This window comes from Sciurus vulgaris (genome assembly GCF_902686455.1).
Source record: "Sciurus vulgaris genome assembly, chromosome: 9".
NCBI classification, from domain to species: Eukaryota; Metazoa; Chordata; class Mammalia; order Rodentia; family Sciuridae; genus Sciurus; species Sciurus vulgaris.
In genome coordinates this window covers 122917229-122933092 of record NC_136469.1, presented here as the reverse complement: position 1 = coordinate 122933092, position 15864 = coordinate 122917229, and the positions used below count along the sequence as shown (strand labels likewise).

The 15864-nt window shown below is 31.5% G+C and overlaps 1 long non-coding RNA gene across 1 annotated transcript in view; it reads right to left on the bottom strand.

Moving 5' to 3' along the window:
* Positions 1-13481, bottom strand: part of LOC306669764 — a 66750-nt gene extending 53269 nt beyond the window's left edge. The window contains exon 1 of the long non-coding RNA XR_013766220.1: positions 13450-13481. This is a non-coding gene — a long non-coding RNA (uncharacterized lncRNA). The remainder of the gene's footprint in view (positions 1-13449) is intronic.
* Positions 13482-15864: the final 2383 nt, after the last annotated feature.

The following is a 15864-nucleotide window of genomic DNA, read 5'->3' as shown; positions in this document are numbered from 1 at the left end:
TGTAGTTCTAAAAGGAGGTTCAGGTAGGGAACCAGATAGTTCTTCTCTTTCATGTATTTATTTGAATTTCCAGTCACAGCATTTGCATGCATAGTTTCCTGACAGGCAGCAGTTCTCTTTAGTTACCATTGCTAAGGCTTCTTTATTGGAGAGACAAGGGGAAATTGTGAAGTCACTTTCCCCCTCTGATCCAATATGCTATAGATTCCACTCAGCCCTAACCTCTTGGCTTCCCCTCAACCCCAGTCCATGAAACTCTCATTGCCTTGCCCCTCTGCCCCAGCTGTTTAGGACTCCTTCAACATGTGGACCAACCCCCAGGTCTGCATTGTTTTACCTGACCCTCTGTCAGCACTATTCCAGGATGGAAAACCACTAAGGGATCAGCTCCTTCCCTGGTTTAAGACTCCTGCTTATACTACTACAAAGATTGATGAAAGGATTAACTCCTTCACTTTTGGTTTGTTGCTTTACAACTATCTGACTTTTGGCACCTCAGCTCTTTCTAAGCTCAGCTGAGATCCTGACAAAATGTAGTGATGAATTACTTTAAAGTTTGGAGTCAAAGCACTTGACCAGTTCCCTCGTTACTTATGCTGAAGATTTTAATATTTCTCAATCAATACAAATTGATCAAGATCCAACAATATACTGCCACAACTAGTTTGGGGGTAAATATTATTTTCTATATTTATTTAAATGATCATAATTTTACCATCAGTATTTCAATAGTCCTGGAAAAAATTTCTAGAAGTAAATAAAATCCTCCCATTATTCATGAAAGCATGCCTTCATTTATTCTTTCGCTATTTATGAAAAAAATATATTTAAGGAAGTCTTGACCTGTACTAAATAATATGGATTAGAGCTAGTGAGTAATATGTAGCTTAAATTTTTATAGAAATAGAAATTTCATGTAGAAGACTTATAAAAATGTAAGTATTTTCCTAAGGCATGCAGAAACATTTTGTGTAACCAAATATGAGTCACCAACTATCTTTAGTTAGGTAAGGTAAGATGTCACTGAAAAGATAACTCTTTAAGTCATGTCTTAAAGCACGAGTAGAAATTTTTATGATTGGGAAAATAGGTAATTATATTTTGGGCTGGGTAAGCAAACTGAACAAGAGTGTATAAAAGGATCACAGTACTGTGGAAATGCATATACCAAAATATAATGCAAGTTTCATATTTGGAACAAAGTCAACAAATAGTGAAAGATGAGATCAGCAATGATACATTAGATGAGTCTTGTTATCATGCTTAAAAATTCTAACTTCATTATCTAAGGATGAGGTAATATACAGATTGAGAATAGAAAATTAATACGATGGTTATTTTTATGGTTGTTTAGTTTGAGTACTTTATATGTAATATGTGTAAAATGAAAATAAATTACTAAAAGGAATACCACTTAAGACTATATATCAATAGTGAATGACAAAATCTCAATAATAATTTTCACCAAGGACTTCATTAGAATAACATATGAAACATTTAAAGAAGATAGATGATTTGGCTGTAATCCAGGCTTTCTAAATTAGAATTTTAGGGGGAGAGGCCCAATTACAAACACATTAAAATTTTCAATAGTTAAAATTTTTCTAATGTAAAATGAAAAGGACAAATGGAAATTTTAAATGAGTAGATAAACTGTAATAGACTTAAGACATCTTTCTGAACAAGAATCAAATACTTTGATTACTGATTCTGATGGTTGTGATACAATGTGTTGAATCTAAATAGATGGTGGTAACATCAACCGAGAATGTTAGAACATAGGGAAAAAAAAGTCTTTGCAATGGTCGAAAACAAATTCAATTTTAAATATGTGGATATTAGATCTTATTAACATATTAAGCCACAAATTAATTTGAATTCCTTTATGAATTCCTCATTAGTTATTCACATTTATACAGTTTTAATAAGCATGTTTATATTTTTGTGTAAAATTACTTAGTAATTATTTGCTTAAGTGCTAAGGGTTTCCATAATAATCCAACAAAAGGATATTTCCTTTACAGAAGAGATTTGTAGAGATTTATTTTGTGTGTATGTGTTGTGTGTGTGTGTGTGTGTGTGTGTGTGTGTGTGTGTTTAAATCTCTCTTCTGAATGGGTTCATAGTCAATTTGTTTGATGGATAACTGACATGGAGATGTAATATCCATTCATATGATTTCATTTCCAATTCTCAATATAATGTTGCTCACTGATTATAAAGGGTAATTAATTTCTCATATAAGCTTTACTCTCATTTCAAAATTCCCCCTGGATTTATATCTAACCAATTATTTTTCTTCTCCAGCAAAGTTTCTGATTTCTGTAAAATATTCAAAATTCTTTGTTTCTAGTATATTTCTCCAGTTGTAGACTTTCTTTATATTTCACATGATACATGCTTTCAAAAAACTGAAATATTTTTCTCAGAATTGAAATTGAAATTTTTCTTAAGATATGTCATATTTTTAAAATTCAGAATTATATGAGAAAATTCTTATCATTGTATCCAAATGGTTTTGTATATAAGGTATGTAGTTATAAAATATGATCACAGTTTTTAAAGTAGTATGTGTAAATCTTGCAGTTCAATCATCTGTCAGTCAATAGGTAGACCTACTAGAATGTTTTTACTTTATAAGAACATTAGTATCACAAAAGGGACTTATGTAAGTGCAAAAACTCTAGAATTTGATGTTTAAATGGTTTTAAAAGTTTAAAAAACTGTGCCTGAAATTATTTCATGAACAGTGATGCTCTTTGTTTGAATGAAAATAATGGATTAGTGGTAGACTGGATTTTAAGATGGCACCTATCATTCCTACCTTGTTACATAAACTTTGTAAAATCGTCTCCCCTTACTGTCAGGAGGACATGCAAATGTCATGGGATATCATTTCTATGATTTTGTTACTAATCAACTGACTTTTCTGGAGGTGTTGGATCTGATCAAATAAGACCCCAAAGAAGACTGGGCCCTTTCTTCATAGAATTGAGAATGTCCATGCCGAGTGTCACAGAGCTATGAAATGCCTGTGGACTCTAGAAGATAAAAGTAGCTCCATCCAAGAGTCAGAAGGAAAACTAAGACTTTATTCTAAACAAACATTAAGAAACTTAATTCTTTCAAAACCACAAAACATTTTCAGAAACCTGAGCTCCAGAAAGAAACATAACCCAAATTACACTTTGGTTTTAGCCTTCAGAAAACATGAGTAGAAGGCTCCATTCAACCATGCTTGGAGTTTTGATCCAAGAATAGGAAAATTAATGATATTGTTTTAAGTAGCCACATTTGTGATAGTTTGTTACACAGCTCTAGAAAAGGAATGCACTACTTTTCTCTGAAAATGCTGCTTATGGGTATGTCAATATAAATTGAGTGTTAAGTCACACTTTGGAAAAAAAAATTGCAAACCCTCAGATCTAAAGTTAGCTTTGAAAGCTATCCTGCATAATCCAGATATCAGAAAAGTGTGGTCTCATTTAATTCTTTGATATATTTTATTTCTCTCCAGTTGTAAGTCATTTTGTTTTAAGTCTCTTTCTCTCTAGACTGAATCAGTTACTCCCAGAGCTAAGCAGCAGTCCACAGGTAGCACCAGTTTCTTCAGTGAATGTAAAGTGAACCAAGAAATAAATCTTTTAACTTTAACATTAAATTACTTTCAAAACTAAAAATGGAAGACATTTCTTAAGGATTTATTAACTGAGGAATTCACAAAAATAGTGTTACCTTAGCAACTCATGACACAGAAATTAAGCTGTCAAAATCCCGATCATTCAAAAGGGGTCACTGATCTTTGTGTCAACACAGCAGATGAAAAAGAGCTTCAGTGATGTACTTTGCCAGGTTTTTTTGAACTCTAATAAACAAGCCAAGCTGTGTTTATGAATTCCCTAAAATAGACAAGTAGAGAATACAGCAGCATCTGAGTGTGCCAAAATGGATTTGCAGGTACTTTGGCATTGCCCACATTACCAAAGGGTCTTCATTTATTAAATCATTTTTTTTTTAAATGAGAAATACCAGAAGTGCCTCAAAAATCCAAGACCAAGTTCCTGCACTTTTCAAAATGCATAGTTTTATCACATTCTCCTTCATTAAGTAGAAATTCACCAGGCCAGTATTTCCCTTAAAATAAAAGAAAAAGAAAAAGAAAAAAAAGAAAAAAAACAAAACAAAACAAAACAAAAAACAAAAAAAGAAACTGGATGTCTTTTGGACTGAAGTTTAAAGAGAAATCACCATGAGAATCTCAGGTCCCTAAATATACTATGAAGTATATTTAGATGTTACTAATTCTATTTTTTTCTGACAAAAAGACAAAATTAGAGAAAAAAGAAGATTCCAATATAAAATAATGTCTCGAAGACAACTCTAAATAGGGAGCACACATTATTTTAGCTGCTAATAAAGCTTAACATTACTAAGAAAGTTACTTCAGAACATACATTTTACATGTATTCTGTGAAGACCAGCTTTTGACTATATTGTACCACGTGTAATAATGTTAGTCAATAAATGTGGGGAAAATCATATTGACTCCTGGTAATCTATTTGTCTCTCAGACAAGTCATATCTTTTAGACATATCTTAATAAATATGTTTAATATATAACAGCCTTTAACAAAGATATGGGCATCTAATCTTGGTTGTAGTTGGATTAGTAAAGGGAATATTCTTCCAGTTTTGGTATGACTCTGCTGTGATTCGTTCTGACAGCATTCTGATATACTTGTCATTCTTCATTTCTAAAGAATGAATGGATAGTTACTCAGGTCTATTAGCCTAAAGTAAACTAATAATGGCTGCTAATGCCACTCTCCCCCCACCCACTATCCACACCCTACTCTCTGGAACCTCTTAATTTGTTAGGTTACACTTCAAAAAGGGTTATATAGATAATATAAGTGATATAAAATATTGAAAGAGGAGAGTGATGGTAGATAAATTGGACTGTGCCTAAAATAATTGCATAAACCCTCTAAGGGAAGAAATATTTTGCCTAAAATGATAAGATGGACAAATCCTTATTAGATTAAGAAAAGAGAAAGAGAATATTCAAATAAAATCAGAAAATCAGAAATGAAAGAGGTGATACAAAGCATTCTTCATAAATAAGAAGGATCATGAAGAACTATTTTTTAAAAATCACATGCCTAATAATAGTTAACTTATAAGAAGTATATATATTCCTAGAAACATAGACCCTCCACAAAATAAGTCGAAAAGAAAGTCTGAACAGACTAACACAAATGAGGAGATGGAATCAGTAATGACAAAACTCTCTCAACAACATCAAAAAAGCCTAGAACCAAAAGTTTTCTTCTAAACAACAAAAGAAAGAACATTTTCAAATTTACTCATGTGGTCAGTAGCACCCTGATACCCAAACAGACAAAAATACTACCCCAAATGTAAACTATAGGCAAATATCCCTGAAGAACACAGAAGGAAAATTATTCAATAAAATAAGAAAAAAATGAAAAGGGATCACACTTCACTCTTAAGTTGGATTCACTCCTGGGACATAAGGATGATTTAACATGCACAGAGCAATCAGTGATGTAACACATTAGCAAAATAAGGGACTGCACATTTTCACCTAGTAAATCGGGAAAAAGAACTTGGCAAGGTTTGACACCCACCTGACCTCTCAACACATGTGCATTGAAAGAACTTCCCTCAACACAATTAAAATCATTGGTGAAAAATCCACTGCTAGCACCATAAGCAGTGGGGAAATTCTGAAAGCTTTCCCTCTGTATCCCCATACAAAGAACACATGCCCACGCTCACCATTTCTCTTCCACACAGCATTGAAAGCCCATCCTAGAGCAATTAGATATAAATATGAAATAAAAAACATCTAAATTGAAATGAAGTAGTGCCATGATCTGTTTTCAGATGACATGACCATGTACATAAAATCTCTAAAGACTCTACAGCAACAACAACATACCCTTGCAGAACTAATATACCTATATATTAAAGTTACAGAAAAAATAATCAACATCCATAAATCAATTACATTTTAATAAATAAAACAACCATAAGAAAATAATCCCATTAATAATTAATAATTTGAAAATGTTCTTTCTTTTGTTGTTTAGACGAAAACTTTTGGTTCTAGGCTTTTTTGATGTTGTTGAGAGAGTTTTGTATTAATAATAACAATAAAAATTATAATACTTAGAAACAAACTTAAATAGGGTAAAGTTAAATATTGAAAATAATAAAGCATTGGTATAGAAAATTAAAGTACAGAAAAATGGAAAGACAGCCTGCATTCATATATTGGAAGAATTAATATTCTTAAAATGTCCATATGAATCAATGTGGTCTATAGATTCCATGAAATCCCCATCAAAATCACAATGATATTCTTTATATAAATAAAACTGAAATTGTGGGCTGGGGAGATAGCTCAGTCAGTAGAGTGCTTGCCTTGCAAACACAAGACCCTGGGTTCAATCCCCAGCACCACAAAAAAAAAAAAAAAAAAAAAAAAAAAAAAAATCTAAAATTCATATAGAACCTTGAAATATCCTAAACAGTCAAAGAAATTTTGAGCAAGATCATATCCAAAGTCATCACACTTCCTAATTTTAAAATATACAAAAATCTACTATATTCAAAATATCATGCGTAATCACACCTGTATGTAGAATCTAACACCATCCAAACAAAGAGTTGAAATACTAAAAAAAAGATCTAAAACAATCAGTTGAAGATTAGTTACCAGAGGTCAAAGGGTTTGACTTGCAATTATAAGATTAATACATTCTAGAGAGGTAATATACTGCATGATGTATATAGCTAGTTATACTATATTTTATACTTGCTAAGAGAGCAAATAACACATATTTTCATATCACTTAAAAAAAACTATAAAAAATTATGTATATGTTAATTAGGTTGATTGTGGTAATCATTTCACATTATACATATGTATCAAAACAACACACTGTACACTTTGTGTATACACAATTTTTATTTGTTGATTTTACCACAATAAAATTCAAATAAAGAGTATGGTACTGTGTAAAAATAAACAGAACTCTGGACAAAAAATAAATGCACGCATTTATATTCAACTGATCTTTGACAGGTGTGTCAAGATCACACAGTGCAGAAAGTATAGTTTCTTCAATAAATGATGTTGGAAACTGGGTAGTCCAATGCAGAAGAATCAAATTAGACCCTTATGTTCATACCATATGCAAAAATAAATTCAGGAAGATTAAAAATTTAAAGGTAGACCTGAACACATAAAACTACTGCAAAAATAGAGAAAAAGATTCTTGACACTGGCCTGGGCAATGATTTGTTTTTATTGGTATGGCAATAAAATCACAAGTCACAAAAGCAAAATTAGATAAATAAGATTGCATCAAACTGAAAATCTTCTCCAAGGCAAAGTTAAAAAATTAACAGAGTAAACAGGCAACTTTTGAAATAGGAGAAAAAATTTACAAACCATTTATGATAAGGTGTTAATATTCAAATGTATAAGCAAATTGTACAACTCAGAAGCAGTGAATCAATAAATAAAACCCATTTGGAAAATGGACAAAGAATCTTAATAGACATTATGAAATCAAACATATATGGCCACTATGAAAAAGATCTCTACCTCAGCAACCAACAAGAAAATGCTAATCAAAACTGTAGTAAGATATCAATTCACTCCAAACAGAATGGCTATTACCAATAAATGAAAGATAATTAATGTTGGTGAGAGAAAGGAAACCTTGTATACACTGTTAGAGGGAAAGCAAAATGATGAAAATACCATAGAAAAGTATGAGGTTTTCAAATTATTAAACATAGAGCTACTATATGATCCAGCAGTCTCACTTCTGGATATACTTCCAGAAGAATTGACATAGGATTCCAAAGAAATCTCTACATCTTCAAGTTCACAGTCACATCATTCCCAATAGTCACAATACAGAAACATTCTAAATGTTAGTCCATGAGTGAATAAGAAAAGAAAAAACTTATAAGTACGTATACACCCATATACACACATACACACACTGAAATATAAACATTAAAAATTAAAACAAGGGTATCCGGCTATTTGGGATAACAGGGATAAAACTGGAAATCATTTGCTAAGTGAAATAAGCTATGCTTAAATACCAAACGATCTCACTTTTATGTAAAATCTAAATTCATTGCACTCATAAAAACAAAGAATAGTTTGGTGGTTTGTTGGAGCTGGCCTTGCCTGAAATTAGATGTTGGTTAAGAGATACAAAGTTTTAATTATGTAAAATGAATAAGCTAGGGAAATCTAATGTACAAAAAATGTGCCTTCAGTTAAACATAGTATTTTACACTACAAATTTGCTAAGAGTTTAGGTCTTAAATTTTATGCTGGAACAAAAATTAAATAAATAAATAAACCAGAATAGAAAATGGTAACTATGTGATATCACGAACATGTTAATTAGCATGAGATTGTGGTGAACTTTTAAAACTGCATACATATATAAAATGATCAAGTTTTACATTTTGCATGCAATTATTAATTGTCAATTCTACCTCAATATAATTGGAAGATAAAAACCAGAACATTTCTCCAGCTAATCAGAGAGGTACAGTGGAAGAAGCAGGAGTGACTTGAGGTGTGAGAAGTATTTCATCTTTGGTTTATGGCTCAAAGAAGAAGGCCATGATCCTGGGAAGGCAGGGAGCCTCTAGCAATGCAAAATGACCCAGGCAACAAATGAGTTGGGTGGCAACTTCAAGAATCTGGAAGCTAATGATCTAAATCAAAGAATTATTTCTCCAGAGTATCCAGACAAGTTCGGAGTTCTACTGACACCTTGGTTTGGGTTTTGTGAAACTCTAAGCAGAGAATCCAACAGACTTCACCAGAGTCTTTACTTCAGAACTGTGAGATAACAAATTTCAGTTTAGATACTAAATTAATGTAATTTTTCTTTGTCAGTCATATAAATTTACTACACCAAACCTAAAATTTGCTCTATCATGTTACTTGACCTCTGACTCAGTCTGGTCCCATTTTGTTATTTAATGTTTACTCAACTTCCCTACTGTTTTCTTCTTGGCCTGGTTGAAACTGTGCCCAGGTGTAGTCCACATTTTAACTTCAAATGGAAATACCAGATACTTGTTTTTCTAGCTCATTCTAGGAAAGAACTTGAGAATGCACTGTTTCAATTGCACACAGTACTGATCATACCTGAAAATCTAAGTTCTGTGGTACTCCTTTCAAAATAAATTTTCTCAGTGGAGAATTCCACAGACAAACATGATAGACCTGGGCTGGGAGCCAATTCCGGGAGTCTAGCCAGCATGAGATATCCAAAAAGAGTTGGAAGGTGGCCACAATCAAAGGAAACAGGCAGAATACTCACATATTGCAAGTGGGCATATTCTATTGTAAGCTCACTCACTTCCTGCCCTGAATCTTAAAGAAATGGAACCCATTCTGATTTGATTGTCATTTTCATTGAGAAAAGCTATGAGGTGAATGGGGTACAACTGATATTGCTTCTGTTGCTTCCTCATCTTCTTCTTCCTCTTCTGAAAATTTTATACTTCCTCCTTCTACTTTCTCCTTTTTTTTTTTTTTCTGAACCTTCTCTTTCTAGTTATCTTCCTTTCAATTATTATTTTGGCAGACAGAGATATATTCAAAATTAATGCAATTGGAATGGTATTACACATTGATAATTCAAAGACATTTTTACCCTTCTGAACACATTGGTGAAAAAAGAGATTACATTTATTTTCTAAATACAGGTGAATGGGGAACAGAATATTCTGCTCATTCATATTTAAAGAACCCAAGCCTATTTGAAATATTAGTATAACTAATATGCAACTTAAATGTTTTATTTATTTTTTTTGAAAATCAGCACATACTTATGAAATTAATTCTGTGATAGATGCTAGGGGTGTGGCAATAAACAATTCCATCATTTTATGGAATTTTCACATAAGAAAAGGCAGATATGAAACAAATAAATACAAAATTTCTATGATACCAAGTCCCAATTATATTCCAGTTTTATATGGGAAAATTAAGCTATTTTGAAGCAACAAAGATAGGATTAAGAAAAATAATTTCTTAATGAATAAATATTGAATCATTTCAACTGAAAACTAGAGATGCAATAGTAGTTGATAGAATGAATTCACAAGGTAAAGAATTATTAAGAATAAAAAATAATAGGGAGATTTGAGCTGGCAGGTACTTGGCACATTAATACTGAAGTACAAAGAGGGAGAGGACAATGAGTAGGAACAAACAAGTGCAAACCAGATTGTGACAGTTTATGGAAATTGTTAAACTTTATCAAGTTTAACCTAAGACTATTTGAAAGATAATAAAGTGATACAAGGAAAAATCTGGTAGGACCAACACACTAAAACTGACCTCTCTGATATATATAGGTAATGTGTTCCCGGGACCAAACAGAGCAGTCATAGAGCTGCACAATACAGCAGTGAAAACTAATACGAATTTTTATTATTTCCAAAGTAATGGCTAATTATATAGTGAAGATTTTCTATGCTTTTATTTCTTCGTCTTATCAGAAATTATCATTATAGGAAGTTCTTGATGATCAGAAACTCTAAGTACCATATACCAAGTGACCTTTGGGGAAAGTAATTTTTACATAAATACTGCCAATGGAAAAAACAGTTAAAGAACTAAATACTAAGAGTGTTAATATTGAGATGCCTCCTAGGTGCTTTTCAATATATGTGTTACATATATTAATTATACTCAATGGCATCGAGTGTTTTTTCACATTCAGTGTAAAGGATGGCAGTGTGTTCATTATACTTCATTGAGGCAAAGGGATAGTCAATAAGTCTGGCCATTGTGTTGTGAAAGATATGTCATATCCTGGTGGAAATATTTAATTGCTGAAATAATCCTCCATATTGTCTTCTAACATGCCAGTGCTAGAAGATTGTAATTGAGATGATGGATCCATAGAAATAAAGCATCCTCTATTGCTCAGTCTCCACTAGAGACCTAGTACACATCATTCTCTGCATGAGTAAAAAATAAAACCTAAGTGTCAAGCAATTAAAATCTGAGGGCTTTTTCTTATAGCAAATAGCAGACTATCCTAATTTATATATTAGTATCTTGGTTTCACATTTTAATTTTAATTATCAATCCTACTAACTTTAGATTGATGTTTTATTTCCTTAAATTTCTTCATTTTCATTGAGTTGTTAGTTATCCATATGTATTCCACACATCTGATGTCAAACAACCTAAGAATTCACTCAAATTTACTCTGGCTCTTCTATTAATACTGGACTTCATTTAACAGATGCTCCACTTAAGATGTGTGCCCAACACTCCATGTTAAAGTCAGTTTTTAAATGGCTCTGAAAGCATTTTAATATGACATTTAAAATTATTAAGACATTTTAAATTTTTCCCTTGCAAAATAGAGAAGACGTTTTTCCTTCCAAAATGATCTTTGTTGACTTTGTTAAAATATTTTTTTTTTAGGCTTCTGTAATGTGTCATCTTCCAGGTAAGAGCTATTCTTAATTTTAATTATTTAATCATCTTGTTATGTCTTCAAAGGTTATTCCAAATGGAGCCATTCCGCATTTTTCTATACTCAATTTGTTTACACTCTTTATTTTCAGAATAGAAAGTGTCAGTTTTAATCGACATCTCATTCTTGAAAATTGGGAATCATTAAGTTATCAAGACTCATTTTTTTAATGGATACCATACTGTTCATGCCTTTGGTTCTCATGGCCACAGTCTTTGGACTTATCCTAAAACATTCTTGTAATTTCAAAGGGATCAATGTCACTCACATAGGTCAATTGAATTTCAGGGTTTCAATATATTTTAATATTTTCAAACTGCTGAATATCAGCATTCACAAAGTATTGTTTGGATGATTATATTTCTTCCCAATGACCTTAGTGGAACTTTGTTTATCATAACAAATAAAGAAGAAATATATTGTTCATGTTTATAAGATTATCTGCAACATAAAGTTCCAAACTTTTTGTTTAGACCATTCTGCACTTCTTTCATAATGAAATCTCTTCAAAAAGATTTGTTGCACACACTCATAACCCGGCTTGTAATGTTGTTATTATTATCTATTTTTCTATAGTTTTAGACATACTTCACAGGTTAAATCTTCCATAAGGGCTTACAAAACATGTCCAACAATTGTGCCATTGTAATACCATTGTAATACATGTTCTAATTATATTTTCATTGCCATTAATCACAGAAACATTTATAACTGCAGGTCCCTGTGCTACATATTTTTTCTTTTCTAATGTTGATTGCAGTTGTTTTCATTTTGTCAGTGTTCAAGTAATCTAGTAACAATGAAATCATAGTATATTTTATAATAGATATTCTATATTTTATTTGCATAATATGAAAAGCACAAAATGGTATTGTTCATTCTCAAAATAAAACCAAAACAAAGTCAAAATAGAATGGTTGCTTTAGCTTTCAAGATCTATTTTCAAACTGGATCATATCTACTTCCCTGAAAGTTTTCCTCTTTGAAGAGTACTTTTCTCTGTGTGATAGGGATGAAATAGTAATTAGCATTTGACAATTCTGCACTGAGACTCAGAGTCTCAAATATGCACTGAAGTAATTTATAAGGCATTTGATAAGGTGAACTGATGATTAGATGTAGGTTAAGTCCCAGCATAAACTTTCTCAAATTGTTCTACTAAATTCAAGGCACTGATTGAGAGAGGATTAAGGAGTCGGTAAGAACTGTTTTATAATCTGCAGAGTAACATGAGGGCTAATTTATTCCTTTATCCTATTTTTAAAAGCTATTTTAAGCAAGAAGTAACTCACATATCTACTCTGCATTTTTCCCTTTCGGTTTATAGCATATGTAGCCATCATATACACCCATAGTTATTAGGTTAGGATTAATTCATTTTCATTACTAATTAAACCGGTAAGTAAAATTAGTTTTCGTTAGACTCAAAAACTGTTTATATATTTTAAAATGACTTAACTATTATAAAATTAGCTTCTTCTCTTTTGTTTACTTCATCTCAATATTTAGCTTTGATTTATTACTAAATAATATGGAAAACCTACGAGTTGGCTTAATTATTTTAAAAGTTATCATTTATATGCACAGGCCTATATTCTAACTTTTAATTAGACAACATAAAATCCTTCAAGATCTAACATTGATAATTTTTTCCATAGGCCTATTCTCACTTAGTGAGGATCATAAACTAGTCATTGTTTCTGTAACACAATGTATGCTTTTGTTTGCTTTCTCTATAACCTCAGATGTTTTAATTCACATTCTCCCTACTCTATGTGTCATCTGTGGGAGGGAGGGATTTCTCTATAAAAAGTTTTCCTAAATATAAAGAAAATCCTTCGTTAGATTGCAAATTTATTCAGAGAATAGTACTTACAGAATTGATGTTATCCGTCTTTGATAATCCTGAAAATGAATCAAATAAAAAACATGTAGTCTATATTTACTGACTGAACTAATGAGGGGAAAGGGTGTTTCCCATTTATAAATAGAATCCTGGAGGTCAAAGAGGTGCAATAAAATAGAAATGTTGCTGCCATAAGTGGTTGGGAAGGGTTCAGATGATTGTTTTCCATGGTTCTCAGTTTTTCCATATACACGTACATGGAAGGTTTATTTGTGTGTGTGTGTGTGTGTGTGTGTGTAGACTGGGTGAAAAGAGAAAAAGAGAGAGAGAAAGAGAGAGGGCCTCTTAGAAAGCTGGGAAGATAGCAAAGATACGAATTTCTCCCTTTAGATCTATTCCTTTGAAGAGTTAGAGAATATCAGGTTGGATGTAAATACAATATCGACAGCATAAATCAAAATGAAACAAAATTAACATATATAGAATATGTTTTAACAACCAAGCTATTTCACATTAATCATTACTCTGGAAGGCACATATAGTACTCAAATACTGTAACTAAATTTTGTAACTATAACACCTGTCTTTGGTGATAAAACCATGGCCTATTTTATGAGGGGGTACAGTTTTTCTCTAGCAGGAGTTAGGAATGTGAAGTGATGACATATATATATATATATATAGCAGGGTTTTTTAAAAAAAATTTTGTCATTAATTTTATATGCAATGCCCTCCTCCCTTTCACCTGCATGTGCTCCATTGAAGGAATTTCCAAATAGCAAAAAACATTTAGTTTAGCATGGATGTACCCAGATATTTTCTGTTAGGTTGTTCTGAAACTAAATGGCATTCCTTTTGAATTTTCTGTGATACATTCCTGAACTTTGTTGTCTTTCATTAAACATAATTAGTGTACGCATCTATCAGCACAGTGTCTATTGAAATGCAGACACCGAGAAATCCATGTTCAGTAAATGAAATAAATAAATAACAGCTTCAGCATGCCTCAGAAGCTGGTCCAAGAAAGCTGCCCACACTTACACTTGAAGACCCTGATGCTGGAGAAGCCATGTGCACTGCAGGAGCTGGCAAATCAGAGCACACCAGTACTAGGAGAGAAGACCTTACCACTTCCAGTGTCTCTCTGGTGTTTTCTACGGACAAAGTTTAACATCATGAGTGCTGGCAAAGGACAAATATTCGTAGAGCAAAGTTTCATTTTCACAGAACACACAGGCAATGAAGGTTAAGTTTGGTGCTGAGAGGCAATAATTTAATAACTAGTCCTCCTAAAGAATTAAAATTGAATGAATGGAGCATAAATAACAGAGAGAAATAAATATGATACTTTCAGTAATAAGAGAAATTGTTTGTTTGTTTGTTTGCTTGCTTTTTAGGAGTCAAGATGCCTCAGAAGAAAGAAAGAAAAAAGCAAAGAAGGGAGGTGAATGGCATGAGTTAGAAAATCAATTATACAAACATCATGGATTAAAAAGCAGATGATGTTATCATGAACAAAATATGTCTATGTGCACATATATATACAGGTTTAGGCGTGTATATATTTATAAATACAAATATGTATATTATACACATATATGTATATGTATATGCATGTATATACACAATACACAAAATTTGTCTTCTGTTTGTAATATAAAGAGTAGATGATTTTCTAGTAAAAGGATTGCTTTTTCATATATATATATAAAATATGTGTGTACATATGGCAATATACATATATATGGCAATAGTTTCTGGAAACACCCTCACAGATACACCTAGAAGTGTTGTTATTAATTTTCTCAGCATCCCTTAATTAAGTCATATTGACAAACAAGATTGAAAACAGAAAATATTCAAAACACAATTTCCAGACTTTTAAAAAGATCATAGGATTTTAAATATATTAATGAAGTAAATATACAAATTTATTATTTATTTTTAAAATAATTTGTAATACATTTTTAAAATGTTAGCTATGTAGCAGACAAATTTCATTCCCAAAGCTTTCGAAATGTCCAACAATAAGGTTTCATGATTTGTAGACTGTGTAGATGATGAATTATTACATTTATTAATTAGAATGGATAAATAATCAGAGCTATTAGATTTTTAAACATTATAATGTAATTCTCTAAAATATGTGACAAGTAGTGAGAAAATCAATTTATCTTTATCATGAATAAATATCAATATGTGTTCACTCAAAAAGCAAAATTACAGGATGTGGTAGGAATATGTTCTCTAAGAACATAACAAGCAGAGTTTTAAAAGTGTTCATGATTTTCCTCCTATCATGTTTAAGACATTTCATAAAGTAGTAAGTAATCCCTGACAATTTTTATTAATATAGTTAATGCCTTCAAAATAGTTATTATTTAGCAGGAAATAATAACAAATCAGATTTTAATTTAAGTGATTTATACATTTAGATTCTTTTTT